At 44.0% G+C, this 16,203-nt stretch overlaps 1 long non-coding RNA gene across 2 annotated transcripts in view; it reads right to left on the bottom strand.

Annotated features, from left to right (window-relative positions):
- The window catches only part of LOC135568765 (uncharacterized), an 88,733-nt gene extending 72,790 nt beyond the window's left edge, over window positions 1-15,943 (bottom strand). For both annotated transcript variants that reach the window (XR_010462716.1, XR_010462717.1), the window contains exons 1-2: window positions 15,669-15,943; window positions 6,026-6,142 (exon numbers count right to left, since the gene is read on the bottom strand). This is a non-coding gene — a long non-coding RNA (uncharacterized LOC135568765). The remainder of the gene's footprint in view (window positions 1-6,025; window positions 6,143-15,668) is intronic.
- Between the last annotated feature and the right edge of the window lie 260 nt (window positions 15,944-16,203).

Raw genomic sequence — 16,203 nt, 5'->3', positions numbered from 1 at the left:
TTGTTTAAAACTCTCTTTGTAACACCTGCCTCAGACCACTAGAACAGTTTTCAATTTCCACCTGAAGACCACTAAACAGCTGAGTAATCTACCACCTGCCTCAGACCACTAGAACAGTTGAGTAATCTAACACCTGCCTCAGACCACTAGAACAGTTGAGTAATCTAACACCTGCCTCAGACCACTAGAACAGCTGAGTAAATCTAACACCTTTAGACCACTAGAACAGCTGATAATCTAACACCTGTCTCAGAATTAGAACAGCTGAGTAATTTTACACCTGCCTCAGTAATAATATATATCTGCCTCACCTCTCAGACCACTGAAATCTGAGTAACCTAACACCTGTCTCAGACCACTAGAACAGTAATAATATATATCTGCCTCAGACCACTAGAACAGATGAGTAATCAGTAGTACCTGCTAGGCCACTAGAACAGTAATAATATAACATCTGCCTCACCACTCAGCTGAAATCAGTAACACCTGCTAGACCACTAGAACAGTAATAATATAACACCTGCCTCAGACCACTAGAACAGCTGAGTAATCTACCACCTGCTCAGACCACTAGAACAGTTGAGTAATATAACACCTGCCTCAGACCACTAGAACAGTTGAGTAATCTAACACCTGCCTCAGACCAGAGAACAGTTGAGTAATACTGCTAGGTTTTAGAACAGTAAGTAATCTATATCTGCCTCAGACCAGTGAAAGTTGAGTAATACTGCCTCAGACCACTAGAACAGTAAGTAATATATACCTGCCTCAGACCACTAGAACAGCTGAGTAATCTAACACCTTTTAGACCACTAGAACAGCTGAGTAATCTAACACCTGCCTCAGACCACTAGAACAGCTGAGTAATCTAACACCTGCCTCAGACCACTAGAACAGCTGAGTAATCTAACACCTGCCTCAGACCACTAGAACAGTTGAGTAATCTAACACCTGTCTCAGACCACTAGAACAGCTGAGTAATCTACCACCTGCCTCAGACCACTAGAACAGCTGAGTAATCTAACACCTGCCTCAGACCACTAGAACAGCTGAGTAATCTAACACCTGTCTCAGACCACTAGAACAGCTGAGTAATCTAACACCTGCCTCAGACCACTAGAACAGCTGAGTAATCTAACACCTGCCTCAGACCACTAGAACAGCTGAGTAATCTACCACCTGCCTCAGACCACTAGAACAGCTGAGTAATCTAACACCTGTCTCAGACCACTAGAACAGCTGAGTAATCTAACACCTGCCTCAGACCACTAGAACAGCTGAGTAATATAACACCTGCCTCAGACCACTAGAACAGCTGTGTGTCGTTAGATCTTTTTTTGACCTTCCTGTCTTTATACAGAAGATCTCTGCTAAACATAGAATCACATGGTTTATCAGTCTCTGTGACTGCAGATGACTTCAGAACAAAGTTGACAATGTCTTTGCACCTGATTCAAACAGACCACAAATTTGCTTCAAATGAAAACAGCTGACTGCATTAAACTACCAACTGGCTTTAGGCTATTTCAATCACATTGTTCAGTATATTGAGTTCTATTTTGCTACTTGTAGGCTACTCTGTAATTTGTCTCAGATATTTAATGATGTGTAACAGAACACAATGTCAAATCTGGGATTTACTGCATTTTAATTGGGTAAGCATTAGAATAAGTCTCAATCTTTGAAACTATAGGTGATAATAGAAGCTGATCTGTGGTCAGTATTGTGACATAATTATAATGTTAAGGAAATATTTGAATGGAGAAAGCTGATCTGAGAGCAGTGCTGCCTTTCTTTCCATCCTAACAGCTGAGTAATCTCCGGACACCTTGTTGTGCTGCTGACCAGTTTCTACTGGAACTGAGCTGAGTAACTCTGCCTGTTCACTAGAACAGTGCTGAGTAATCTTAAACCTGGAAATAGTAACACAAAATAAAAAATGAGAACAGCTGAGTAGACTATAAGGAGAACCAGTACTGAGTCAATGTGCAGGGTACCAGGTAGTTGAGGTAATAATGAGACTATAAGGAGTACCAGTACTGAGTCAATGTGCAGGGTACCAGGTAGTTGAGGTAATAATGAGACTATAAGGAGAGACCACTACTGAGTAATAACCTGCCAATCAGACCAGTTGAGAATAATGAGACTATAAGGAGTACCAGTACTGAGTCAATGTGCAGACCAGGTAGAGGTAATAATGAGACTATAAGGAGTACCAGTACTGAGTCAATGTGCAGGGTACCAGGTAGTTGAGGTAATAATGAGACTATAAGGAGAACCAGTACTGAGTCAATGTGCAGGGTACCAGGTAGTTGAGGTAATAATGAGACTATAAGGAGAACCAGTACTGAGTCAATGTGCAGGGTACCAGGTAGTTGAGGTAATAATGAGACTATAAGGAGTACCAGTACTGAGTCAATGTGCAGGGTACCAGGTAGTTGAGGTAATAATGAGACTATAAGGAGAACCAGTACTGAGTCAATGTGCAGGGTACCAGGTAGTTGAGGTAATAATGAGACTATAAGGAGTACCAGTACTGAGTCAATGTGCAGGGTACCAGGTAGTTGAGGTAATAATGAGACTATAACTGAATCACATGGTTTATCAGTCTATAAGGAGTACCAGTACTGAGTCAATGCAGGGAGGTAGTTGAGGTAATAATGAGACTATAAGGACAATGTCTGAGTCAATTGATGCAGGGACTACAAATTTGAGGTAATAATGAGAATAAGGAGATGTACTGAGTCAATTAAGGGTACCAGGTAGTTGAAATAATGGACTATAAGGAGAACCAGTATTGAGTCAATGTGCAGGGTACCAGGTGTTGAGTAATAATGAGACTATAAGGAGTACCAGTACTGAGTCAATTGCAGGGTACCAGGTAGTTGAGGTAATAATGAGACTATAAGGAGAACCAGTACTGAGTCAATGTGTACCAGGTAGTTGAGGTAATAATGAGACTATAAGGAGTACCAGTACTGAGTCAATGTGCAGGGTACCAGGTAGTTGAGGTAATAATGAGACTATAAGGAGTACCAGTACTGAGTCAATGTGCAGGGTACCAGGTAGTTGAGGTAATAATGAGACTATAAGGAGAACCAGTACTGAGTCAATGTGCATACCAGGTAGTTGAGGTAATAATGAGACTATAAGTACCAGTACTGAGTCAATGTTGGTACCAGGTAGTTGAGGTAATAATGAGACTATAAGGAGTACCAGTACTGAGTCAATGTGCAGGGTACCAGGTAGTTGAGGTAATAATGAGACTATAAGGAGAACCAGTACTGAGTCAATGTGCAGGGTACCAGGTAGTTGAGGTAATAATGAGACTATAAGGAGAACCAGTACTGAGTCAATATGCAGGGTACCAGGTAGTTGAGGTAATAATGAGACTATAAGGATACCAGTACTGAGTCAATTGCAGGGTACCAGGTAGTTGAGGTAATAATGAGACTATAAGGAGAACCAGTACTGAGTCAATGTGCTGGGTACCAGGTAGTTGAGGTAATAATGAGACTATAAGGAGTACCAGTACTGAGTAATATGCAGGGTACCAGGTAGTTGAGGTAATAATGAGACTATAAGGAGAACCAGTACTGAGTCAATATGCAGGGTACCAGGTAGTTGAGGTAATAATGAGACTATAAGGAGTACCAGTACTGAGTCAATGTGCAGGGTACCAGGTAGTTGAGGTAATAATGAGACTATAAGGAGAACCAGTACTGAGTCAATGTGCAGGGTACCAGGTAGTTGAGGTAATAATGAGACTATAAGGAGAACCAGTACTGAGTCAATGTGCAGGGTACCAGGTAGTTGAGGTAATAATGAGACTATAAGGAGAACCAGTACTGAGTCAATGTGCAGGGTACCAGGTAGTTGAGGTAATAATGAGACTATAAGGAGAACCAGTACTGAGTCAATGTGCAGGGTACCAGGTAGTTGAGGTAATAATGAGACTATAAGGAGAACCAGTACTGAGTCAATGTGCAGGGTACCAGGTAGTTGAGGTAATAATGAGACTATAAGGAGAACCAGTACTGAGTCAATGTGCAGGGTACCAGGTAGTTGAGGTAATAATGAGACTATAAGGAGAACCAGTACTGAGTCAATGTGCAGGGTACCAGGTAGTTGAGGTAATAATGAGACTATAAGGAGTACCAGTACTGAGTCAATGTGCAGGGTACCAGGTAGTTGAGGTAATAATGAGACTATAAGGAGAACCAGTACTGAGTCAATGTGCAGGGTACCAGGTAGTTGAGGTAATAATGAGACTATAAGGAGTACCAGTACTGAGTCAATGTGCAGGGTACCAGGTAGTTGAGGTAATAATGAGACTATAAGGAGAACCAGTACTGAGTCAATGTGCAGGGTACCAGGTAGTTGAGGTAATAATGAGACTATAAGGAGTACCAGTACTGAGTCAATGTGCAGGGTACCAGGTAGTTGAGGTAATAATGAGACTATAAGGAGAACCAGTACTGAGTCAATGTGCAGGGTACCAGGTAGTTGAGGTAATAATGAGACTATAAGGAGAACCAGTACTGAGTCAATGTGCAGGGTACCAGGTAGTTGAGGTAATAATGAGACTATAAGGAGAACCAGTACTGAGTCAATGTGCAGGGTACCAGGTAGTTGAGGTAATAATGAGACTATAAGGAGAACCAGTACTGAGTCAATGTGCAGGGTACCAGGTAGTTGAGGTAATAATGAGACTATAAGGAGTACCAGTACTGAGTCAATGTGCAGGGTACCAGGTAGTTGAGGTAATAATGAGACTATAAGGAGTACCAGTACTGAGTCAATGTGCAGGGTACCAGGTAGTTGAGGTAATAATGAGACTATAAGGAGTACCAGTACTGAGTCAATGTGCAGGGTACCAGGTAGTTGAGGTAATAATGAGACTATAAGGAGTACCAGTACTGAGTCAATGTGCAGGGTACCAGGTAGTTGAGGTAATAATGAGACTATAAGGAGTACCAGTACTGAGTCAATGTGCAGGGTACCAGGTAGTTGAGGTAATAATGAGGCTATAAGGAGTACCAGTACTGAGTCAATGTGCAGGGTACCAGGTAGTTGAGGTAATAATGAGACTATAAGGAGTACCAGTACTGAGTCAATGTGCAGGGTACCAGGTAGTTGAGGTAATAATGATTATATGAGGAGTACCAGTACTGAGTCAATGTGCAGGGGTACCAGGTAGTTGAGGTAATAATGAGACTATAAGGAGTACCAGTACTGAGTCAATGTGCAGGGTACCAGGTAGTTGAGGTAATAATGAGGCTATAAGGAGTACCAGTACTGAGTCAATTTGCAGGGTACCAGGTAGTTGAGGTAATAATGAGGCTATAAGGAGTACCAGTACTGAGTCAATGTGCAGGGTACCAGGTAGTTGAGGTAATAATGAGACTATAAGGAGTACCAGTACTGAGTCAATGTGCAGGGTACCAGGTAGTTGAGGTTATAATGAGGCTATAAGGAGTACCAGTACTGAGTCAATGTGCAGGGTACCAGGTAGTTGAGGTAATAATGAGACTATAAGGAGTACCAGTACTGAGTCAATGTGCAGGGTACCAGGTAGTTGAGGTAATAATGAGGCTATAAGGAGTACCAGTACTGAGTCAATGTGCAGGGTACCAGGTAGTTGAGGTAATAATGAGGCTATAAGGAGTACCAGTACTGAGTCAATGTGCAGGGTACCAGGTAGTTGAGGTAATTGAGGTAATATCCACATGTAGGTCGGGGTATAAGTGACTTGGCAATCAGGATAGAGATTACATCTCCTCATCCAGGGAGTTCAGACACACACACACACACACACACACACACACACACACACACACACACACACACACACACACACACAGGGAATGTTGTGTTTAATATTGTTTTAGCACTATGAAAATGGACAAAATGATTAGCCTATGGATTATGAAAACAACAACAATAAATGGGAAAATGGGAGAGGAGAAATGACTAGAGACAGTGTTGTTTAACTCATTGACCAGGACCCATGAGTTCTTCTTACCTTTGTTCAGTAGAAAAGTCTCCCTCTCTAAACTCTATAGGAGGATTCATAGACCGGTCACTCTTCATGGACACACAGCTGGGAACAGGGGAGGCTGGTCTCTCCTGCCTGATTGGACTTTAACACAACAGAGACAAACATTACATCTCATCTACTCTGAGCTCAGATGGGGAAACATAAGAAAAGTTTCATTCCAAAACGCTATATATCACTTTTCAGAAACGTTCATAAATTAGTGTATAAAGAAATGATGAGAGTTTGGTGTTTTTTCACAAGCTAATCAGGCGATTGTTCAATGGCAGACATCTATTAGTTAAAAATCTATCAATTGATGTTTCATTTCAGAGAGACATATAATCATGTTCTTTTGCTAAATATATATATATATATCTATTATTATTATTATTTATATATATATATAGATATATATATATTTTTTTTCACCTTTATTTAACCAGGTAGGCTAGTTGGGAACAAGTTCTCATTTACAACTGCGACCTGGCCAAGATAAAGCAAAGCAGTGTGACACGAACAACACAGAGTTACACATGGAGTAAACAAACGTACAGTAGAAAAAATAAAGTCTATATACAGTGCAAATGGCGTGAGGAGGTAAGGCAATAAATAGGCCATAGTAGCAAAGTAATTACAATTTAGCAGATAAACACTGGAGTGATAGATGATGATGAGCAGATGATGATGTGCAAGCAGAAATACTGATGTGCAAAAGAGCAGAAAAGTAAATAAAAACAATATGGGGATGAAGTAGGTAGATTGGGTGGGCTATTTACCGATGGACTATGTACAGTAAATACGACTTTAATAAGGAATTACACATTCACTACTGCAGTTGCTACATAATTCCAATAGATGGCAGCATAAGACCACAAATGACATTTCAGTAGATTAGTTTAGTTCTCCCTGGATACACCACCACTCCTCCTCACAGGAAAACTCCTGTGTGCTTCTTTCTGTCCCTTTCCACACTGCTAACACAAGAGGAAGGACTGAAAAAGCATTTAACAGATTACTGTGAAGTAATATAATTTATATTTACTATTACCTGGTTTTATGCTCATGTTTTGAAATTATATTTCATTTTACCTTTATGTAACTTGGCAAGTCAGTTAAGAACAAATTCTTACTTCAATGACGGCCTAGGAACAGTGTGTTAACTGCCTGTTCAGGGGCAGAACAACAGATTTGTACCTTGTCAGCTCAGAGATTTGAACTTACAATCTTCCAGTTACTAGTCCAACACTCTAACCACTAGACTATTAATAAGCCTGAACATTAATGCAGTCACTTCTGGTCGAGAAGAACGTATTTTCCCAGTCCTTGGTAAGGTAATATTATGAAACTGGGCTCCACAGCAGATGCAATGAACTAGTTTTCGTCCTAAAAAAAGCGTTGTTAAAAACGGAATGTGTCCAGCCTCCTTGAGGCGCCCCGAAAATAATATTCCAAAGTTCGGTCCTTGGACACAGAGGGTTTAAACACTAAACACTAAGTTACCGTCCATCTAGTAAAGAGAGGAGAACCGGACAGAGGTAGCCAGCATCCGTCAACGAGAGAGGGAGAAGCCTCACCGGGATTTAACAGGTGGAAGAAACAACCGGGGAGCTCCATCGGTCCACAAGAAATGCAGACAGCCGGTGATGATGTAGTGGTAGCTATGGTAACTAGGATGCTGCTGGTAGAGTAGCTAGCTACCTTACCGAGCTGTAACGACTAGCTAGGATAACTAGGATGCTGCTGGTAGAGTAGCTAGCTAGCTTACCGAGCTGTACCGACTAGCTAGGATAACTAGGATGCTGCTGGTAGAGTAGCTAGCTAACTTACCGAGCTGTACCGACTAGCTAGGATAACTAGGATGCTGCTGGTAGAGTAGCTAGCTAGATTACCGAGCTGTACCGACTAGCTAGAATAACTAGGATGCTGCTGGTAGAGTAGCTAGCTAGCTTACCGAGCTGTACCGACTAGCTAGGATAACTAGGATGCTGCTGGTAGAGTAGCTAGCTAGCTTACCGAGCTGTACCGACTAGCTAGAATAACTAGGATGCTGCTGGTAGAGTAGCTAGCTAGATTACCGAGCTGTACCGACTAGCTAGCAGGTCGTTCGTCTGTCCCTCGTCTCGATGATGAATCCGGTGAAACACAAATTGAAACAAGTATAGAGAGTGAAAATGATCTGACTACACTCATACTGTCTCTGACCGTAAAGAAAAAGCAAATTGAACAATAAACTTCGGCGTCTCAACACTGTAACAAACTCCTTCGTTATTCCCCAAGATCACCTCAGTCCACTCTGCGCGTAACCGGCTTGGCGCCACACCGAACGTGGACGTGGACAGTTCTGTACGGGGACGCGGACAGTTCTGTAGGGGGACGCGGACAGTTCTGTACGGGGACGCGGACAGTTCTGTACGGGGACGCGGACAGTTCCAGAACGCGGACATGAGCAGTGCAACACAATCAACTGAACCCAGTCTTTACAGTGGGTTACATTAGTAATATGAATTATTTATTATTATGTAAAACAAACATTCTATGTTTTTTTAACAATATTTTGAGATCTGGGTCCATATCCACAAAGTGTCTCAGAGGAGAAAATTGGTCGTATAAGTGCTGAGAATAAAGACATTTTACACTTATGGGTATAAATTAAAGCTATTTATGAAGTCTCTAGTCCCACCTAGTTGGCAATGTATGAAATGTATGACACAGGTGTCCTAAGTAGTTAAGAGTTAACAGCAGGTGTCCTAAGTAGTTAAGAGTTAACAGCAGCTGTCCTAAGTAGTTAAGAGTTAACAGCAGGTGTCCTAAGTAGTTAAGAGTTAACAGCAGGTGTCCTAAGTAGTTAAGAGTTAACAGCAGGTGTCCTAAGTAGTTATGAAGTTTAACAGCAGGTGTCCTAAGTAGTTAAGAGTTAACAGCAGGTGTCCTAAGTAGTTAAGAGTTAACAGCAGGTGTCCTAAGTAGTTAAGAGTTAAGTAGTTAAGAGTTAACAGCAGGTGTCCTAAGTAGTTAAGAGTTAACAGCAGGTGTCCTAAGTAGTTATGAGTTAACAGCAGCTGTCCTAAGTAGTTAAGAGTTAACAGCAGGTGTCCTAAGTAGTTAAGAGTTAACAGTGTCCTAAGTAGTTAAGAGTTAACAGCAGGTGTCCTAAGTAGTTAAGAGTTAACAGCAGGTGTCCTAAGTAGTTAAGAGTTAACAGCAGGTGTCCTAAGTAGTTAAGAGTTAACAGCAGGTGTCCTAAGTAGTTAAGAGTTAACAGCAGGTGTCCTAAGTAGTGTCCTAAGTAGTTAAGAGTTAACAGCAGGTGTCCTAAGTAGTTAAGAGTTAACAGAGGTGTCCTAAGTAGTTAGGCAGGTGTCCTAAGTAGTTAAGAGTTAACAGCAGGTGTCCTAAGTAGTTAAGAGTTAACAGCAGGTGTCCTAAGTAGTTATGAGTTAACAGCAGCTGTCCTAAGTAGTTAAGAGTTAACAGCAGGTATCCTGAGTAGTTAAGAGTTAACAGCAGGTGTCCTAAGTAGTTAAGAGTTAACAGCAGGTGTCCTAAGTAGTTAAGAGTTAACAGCAGGTGTCCTAAGTAGTTCAGAGTTAACAGCAGGTGTCCTAAGTAGTTAAGAGTTAACAGCAGGTGTCCTAAGTAGTTAAGAGTTAACAGCAGGTGTCCTAAGTAGTTCAGAGTTAACTAGTTGCTCCTACCCTCTACTTTTTTGAACATTTTGTTAAAAATCGCGCAACATTTCAGCGCCCTGCTACTCATGCCAGGAATATAGTAGGTTCATATGGTTAGAATGTGTGTATAGGAAACCCTCGGACGTTTTTAAAACTGGTTAAATCACGACTGTGGCTATTACATAACGTGCGTTACATCGGAAAGCGCAGGAAAACCTGATCACAGAAAATGGAAATAAATATCCTTGCGCCACTTCCAGCAATTGTTAACAGTGAGCCGAATTAGATAAGACCGAGCATTCAACTCCCACAGCATCCCCATGCAGTCGAGTATCTTGTGAATTTAATCCTCTTTGATTCTTGGTTGAACCGAAAGAGGGGCACGACGTACCTCCGGTCTCCGCCCAGATCATTCCGTCTCTCCTGAAATTTTTTCCAAGACGCAGCTAATGATATGTACATCGCCTACGGATGATTTTTATCGCTTATTAACGTTTACTAATACCTAAAGTAGCATTACAAACGTATTTCGAAGTGTTTTGTGAAAGTTTATCGTCTACTTTTTTAATTTAAAAAAATGACGTTACGTTGTGAAATCGCTGTTTTTTTTTTTATCACACAGTCTACATATAACGATATCTTGGCTTTATATGGCCCGATTTAATCGAAATAAAGACCCAATAGTGTTTATGGGACATCTAGGAGTGCCAACAAAGAAGATGGTGAAAGGTAATGACTGTTTTCTATTTTATTGTGCGGTTTGTGTAACGCCGAAATGCTAATTATTTTGTTTACGTCCCCTGCTGTGCTTTTCTGTTGTAGTGTATTGGTGCATGCTATCAGATAATAGCTTCTCATGCTGTCGCCGAAAAGCATTTTAAAAATCTGACTTGTTGCCTGGATTCACAACGAGTGTAGCTTTAATTTGATACCCTGCATGTGTATTTTAATGAACTTTTGAGTTTTAACTAATACTATTAGCATTTAGCGTAGCGCATTTGCATTTCCAGAACTCTAGTTGGGACGCAAGCGTCCCAGGTAGAGGTAAGAGGTTAACAGCAGGTGTCCTAAGTAGTTAACTCTTAACAGCAGGTGTCCTAAGTAGTTAAGAGTTAACAGCAGGTGTCCTAAGTAGTTCAGAGTTAACAGCAGGTGCCCTAAGTAGTTAAGAGTTAACAGCAGGTGTCTTGATAATTGTCACGGTTTTCTAATGGTGAATGAGAGTCGGACCAAACTGCAGCGTGTCGATTTCGATCCATGTTTATTAAACAAACGTAAAACACGACTAAACACGAACACTACAAAACAATAAACGAAACGAAAACCGAAAACAGACAATACATGTGTCAACTAACATCTAACAAGGACATCAAGACACTCAGGACAATCACCCACAATACAACCAAAGAATATGGCTGCCTAAACATGGTTCCCAATCAGAGACAACGATAAACACCTGCCTCTGATTGAGAACCACTTCAGACAGCCATAGACTCTCCTAGAACAAACAAACACAGAGACAGGAACAATCACCCACGAAACACTCAAAGAATATGGCGGCCTAAACATGGTTCCCAATCAGAGACAACGATAAACACCTGCCTCTGATTGAGAACCACTTCAGACAGCCATAGACTCTCCTAGAACACCCCACTAAGCTACACACCACATACAAAACCCCATGTCACACCCTGGCCTGACCAAAACATGAAGAAAAACACAAAATACTTCGACCAGGGCGTGACAGAACCCCCCCCCTAAGGTGCGGACTCCCGAACGCACCTCAAATCAATAGGGAGGGTCCGGGTGGGCGTCTGTCCATGGTGGCGGCTCCGGCGCGGGACGTGGACCCCACTCAGTTAATGTCTTAGTCCCCTCTCCTTGCGTCCCTGGATAGTCCAACCTCGCCGCCAACCATGGCCTAGTAGTCCTCACCCAGAACCCCACTAGACTGAGGAGCAGATCGGGACTGAGGTGAAGCTCGGGACTGAGGTGAAGCTCGGGACTGAGGGGAAGCTCGGGACTGAAAGGAAGCTCAGGAGTGAAAGGAAGCTCAGGAGTGAAAGGAAGCTCAGGAGTGAAAGGAAGCTCAGGCAGGTTGATGGATCTACCAGATCCTGGCTGACTGGCAGATCCTGGCTGACTGGCGGATCCTGGCTGACTGGCAGTTCTGGTAGATCCCGGCTGACTGGCAGATCTGGAAGAGCCTGGCTGACTGGCAGTTCTGGCAGATCCTGGCTGACTGCCAGATCTGGAAGAGCCTGGCTGACTGGCAGATCTGGAAGAATCTGGCTGACTGGCAGATCTGGAAGATTCTGGCTGACTGGCAGATCTGGAAGAATCTGACTGACCCATGCTGACTGGCGGCTCTGGCTGCTCCATGTAGGCTGACAGCTCTGGCGGCTTCTTACAGACTAGCAGCTCTGGCGGCTCCGTGCAGACTGGCGGCTCCGTGCAGACTGGCAGCTCCTTGCAGACTGGCAGCTCCTTGCAGACTGGCAGCTCCTTGAAGACTGACAGCTCTGGCTGCTTCATGCAGACTGACAGCTCTGGCTGCTCCATGCAGACTGACTGTTCTGACTGCTCCATGCAGACTGACATCTCTGACTGCTCCATGCAGGCTGACAGCTCTGACTGCTCCATGCAGGCTGACAGCTCTGACTGCTCCATGCAGGCTGACAGCTCTGACTGCTCCATGCAGGCTGACAGCTTTGACTGCTCCATGCAGGCTGACAGCTCTAACTGCTCCATGCAGGCTGGCAGCTCTGACTGCTCCATGCAGGCTGGCAGCTCTGACTGCTCCATGCAGGCTGGCAGCTCTGACTGCTCCATGCAGGCTAACAGCTCTGACTGCTCCATGCAGGCTGACAGCTCTGACTGCTTCATGCAGGCTGACAGCTCTGACTGCTCCATGCAGGCTGACAGCTCTGACTGCTCCATGCAGGCTGGCAGCTTTGACTGCTCCATGCAGGCTGGCAGCTCTGGCTGCACTGAACAGACAGGAGACTCCGGTAGCGCAGGAGAGGCGGGAGACTCCGACAGCGCAGGAGAGGCGGTAGACTCCGACAGCGCAGGAGAGGCGAGGCGCACTGTAGGCCTGATGCGTGGTGCTGGCACTGGTGGTACTGGGCCGAGGACACGCACAGGAAGCCTGGTGCGGGGAGCTGCTACCGGAGGGCTGGGGTGTGAAGGTGGTACTGGATAGACCGGACCGTGCAGGCGCACTGGAGCTCTTGAGCACCGAGCCTGCCCAACCTTACCTGGTTGAATACTCTCGGTCGCCCTGCCAGTGTGGCGAGGTGGAATAGCCCGCACTGGACTATGTAGGCGAACCGGAGACACTGAGCACAAGGCTGGTGCCATGTAAGCCGGCCCAAGGAGACGCACTGGGGACCAGATGCGTAGAGCCGGCTTCATGGCATTTGGCTCGATGCTCAATCTAGCCCGGCTGATACACGGAGCTGGAATATACCGCACCGGGCTATGCACCCGCACTGGGGACACCGTGCGCACCACTGCATAACACGGTGCCTGCCCGGTCTCTCTAGCCCCCCGGTAAGCACAGGGAGTTTGCGCAGGTCTCCTACCTGGCTTAGCCATACTCCCTGTAAGCCTCCCCCCAATACATTTTTGGGGCTGATTCCCGGGCTTCCGTCCGCGCCGCCGAGTTGGCTTCGCCAACTCCATTCTCCGATAACTTTCCGCGCACTGCTCCATCGAATCCCAGGCGGGCTCCCGCACATTCCCTGGGTCGACCACCCACCGGTCTATCTCCTCCCAAGAAGTATATTCCATACTGTCCTCCTTTTTGGGCTGCTCCTGTTGCCTCTTCTCCTGCTGCTCCTGTTGCCTCTTCTCCTGCTGCACCTTTGGGCGGCTACACTCCCCTGGTTTAGCCCAGGGTCATCTCCCGTCGAGGATTTCCTCCCATGTCCAGAAATCCTTTTTCTGTATCTCCTCTTTGGGCTGCTCCTGCCTGTTGACACGCTGCTTGGTCCGTTTGTGGTGGGTGATTCTGTCACGGTTTTCTAATGGTGAAGGAGAGTCGGACCAAACTGCAGCGTGTCGATTTCGATCCATGTTTATTAAACAAACATAAAACACAACTAAACACGAACACTACAAAACAATAAACGAAATGAAAACCAAAAACAGCCTATACATGTGTCAACTAACATCTAACAAGGACATCAAGACACTCAGGACAATCACCCACAATACAACCAAAGATTATGGCTGCCTAAATATGGTTCCCAATCAGAGACAACGATAAACACCTGCCTCTGATTGAGAACCACTTCAGACAGCCATCGACTCTCCTAGAACACCCCACTAAGCTACAATCCCACTAACATACACACCACATACAAAACCCCATGTCACACCCTGGCCTGACCAAAACATGAAGAAAAACACAAAATACTTCGACCAGGGCGTGACAATAATACTATAGAATAATGCAGTGAGTCAGTGGTTCCTGTTCCACATGTAATTGCTTTGTAGTAGTTAAAAATAATGTTTTACATTTCTATATGATCAATCCATTAATAATATAGACCTACATGCAACAGTATGTCTTGTGCTTTTGGCAATGATTTATGTATAATAATTATAATAAGTCATACCATTTATGTCTGCACAGTATTTTGTCTTCATTTTGGCAGATTAACTCAGGTTTTCGCCCAGCGGCTAAGGAGTTGGTGCTGTGGCCAAAAGGTGGCTGGTTCAAATCCCGGGCCGGGAAAAATACACCAGAAGTGATCTGATGACTGGAAGGCTGCTTCATTCACATCCTCTAAACATTAACCTTCCGTTGATCAGAACTCTAGAGGTTCTTCTTCACTGAACCCAAATATATATATAATGTTTTAGTGGTTCCATATATTAAGGAAGTGATAGAAGCCTTTTTGGTTCTAGAAGGAACCTTCTGTTCTAAGAGTGTATAATAATAAACACGTTTTTCTTCTGATTATTTAATTATCTACATCATGTTATTTCAAGTTCTCCCTTTGGAGCACAACATCATGTTGTTAAATAATAATCCTAAATTGGGCAGATGGATATAAATGGATATAAATGGATATAAATGGATATAAATGGGGCAGTTGAAGGCATCTAGGGCGTAATATGTGTTTGATGAAAATGAACATTGTATGCAACGTTGTGGGCAACATTATTGGCAAGGGACATGATACCTACTATGCCAAAGATATTTAGAGTTGTTAAACGTAAGTGAAGAGTGTTGATCAACGGAAGTGTTGATATAACGGTTATATTGTCTAAAAGATGCATTCCATTATATTAGTCAATAATTAAGAGAAGGCAAAGTGGTCGTGTGAAAATTCTATCAAATGTCTAACATTGCAACGAGTACAGTCAGGGTGCCGCGAACCCCTGCAGTACCTCCCCAGACCCCGGATTGAGAACCCCTGCAGTACCTCCACAGACCCCGGATTGAGAACCCCTGCAGTACCTCCACAGACCCCGGTTTGAGAACCCCTGCAGTACCTCCACAGACCCCGGATTGAGAACCCCTGCAGTACCTCCACAGACCCCGGATTGAGAACTCCTGCAGTACCTCCCCAGACCCCGGATTGAGAACCCCTGCAGTACCTCCACAGACCCCGGATTGAGAACCCCTGCAGTACCTCCACAGACCCCGGATTGAGAACCCCTGCAGTACCTCCACAGACCCCGGATTGAGAACCCCTGCAGTACCTCCACAGACCCCGGATTGAGAACCCTGATTTAGCAGATGCTCTTATCCAGAGTGATTTACAGTAAGTGCTTTCATCTTAATTAAGATAGCTACGTGAGTATATATATATATATACCCATCTAAAATCTATTAGTTAAAAATCTGAGAACAGTAATATTGAAGCAACCATTTCTGATTAAAAAACAAATGTGAACATTTTGGAAATAAACTCATAATAATGTATCAAAAATTGTCATCTCACCTCTTAGCTTTGGTGTCATGTTCCCCAGAGAGACTCATTTTAGAGGCAGGGCCCCCCTCCTCTCTCTCCCCAGAGAGACTCATTTTAGATGCAGGGCCCCCCTCCTTTCTCTCCCAAGAGAGACTCATTTTATAGGCAGGGCCCCCCTCCTCTCTCTCCCCAGAGAGACTCATTTTATAGGCAGGGCCCCCCTCCTCTCTCTCCCCAGAGAGACTCATTTTAGAGCACTGACCCCTAAACAGAGATCCAACATGTTGGTTGTGGTTAAACACAGTGACAACTAAACAGAGATCCAACATGTTGGTTGTGGTTAACACAGTGACAACTAAACAGAGATCCAACATGTTGGTTGTGGTTAACACAGTGACAACTAAACAGAGATCCAACATGTTGACAAGTGACAACTAAACAGAGATCCAACATGTTGGTTGTGGTTAACACAGTGACAACTAAACAGAGATCCAACATGTTGGTTGTGTAACACAGTGACAACTAAACAGAGATCAACATGTTGGTTGTGGTTAAACAGTGACAA

The sequence above is a fragment of the Oncorhynchus nerka genome, unplaced genomic scaffold (assembly GCF_034236695.1).
Source record: "Oncorhynchus nerka isolate Pitt River unplaced genomic scaffold, Oner_Uvic_2.0 unplaced_scaffold_1407, whole genome shotgun sequence".
Classification (NCBI taxonomy): Eukaryota; Metazoa; Chordata; class Actinopteri; order Salmoniformes; family Salmonidae; genus Oncorhynchus; species Oncorhynchus nerka.
The sequence above is the reverse complement of the archived record's forward strand: the minus strand, read 5'-3'. Positions and strand labels throughout refer to the sequence as shown.